The sequence below is a fragment of the Osmerus eperlanus genome, chromosome 18, assembly GCF_963692335.1.
Source record: "Osmerus eperlanus chromosome 18, fOsmEpe2.1, whole genome shotgun sequence".
Classification (NCBI taxonomy): domain Eukaryota; kingdom Metazoa; phylum Chordata; class Actinopteri; order Osmeriformes; family Osmeridae; genus Osmerus; species Osmerus eperlanus.
Window position 1 is genome coordinate 1195579 of NC_085035.1, and position 753 is coordinate 1196331.

A 753-nucleotide genomic window follows, 5' to 3' on the forward strand; every position below is an offset into this window, starting at 1 on the left:
AGGAGGGGAGAGGAGGGATGAAGGGAGGGAGGGGGAGGAGGGAGAGGAGGGGGAGGAGGGAGGGTGGGGGAGGAGGGAGAGGAGGGGGAGGAGGGATGAAGGGAGGGAGGGGGAGGAGGGAGGGTGGGGGAGGAGGGAGAGGAGGGGGAGGAGGGATGAAGGGAGGGAGGGGAGGAGGGGAGAGGAGGGAGGGTGGGTGGGTGGGGGAGGAGGGAGAGGAGGAGGGATGGAGGAGGGTGGGGAGGAGGAGAGGAGGAGGATGGAGGGAGGGTGGGGGAGGAGGGAGAGGAGGGGGAGGAGGGATGAAGGGAGGGTGGGGGAGGAGGGAGAGGAGGGGGAGGAGGGATGAAGGGAGGGAGGGGGAGGAGGGGAGAGGAGGGAGGGTGGGTGGGTGGGGGAGGAGGGAGAGGAGGAGGGATGGAGGGAGGGTGGGGGAGGAGGGAGAGGAGGAGGGATGGAGGGAGGGTGGGGGAGGAGGGAGAGGAGGGGGAGGAGGGATGAAGGGAGGGTGGGGGAGGAGGGAGAGGAGGGGGGAGGAGGGATGGAGGGAGGGGGAGGAGGGGAGAGGAGGGAGGGTGGGTGGGTGGGGGAGGAGGGAGAGGAGGAGGGATGGAGGGAGGGTGGGAGGTGAATACAGACCAGGTAAATCAGTACATGCTGTAATGGAGTCATCTCCTCTTACAGCATGTATAGGGAGAGGTTTGACTGCCCCAAGTTGAACTTTGCGAGCCGCCCCACATGCTGTGACAGTAT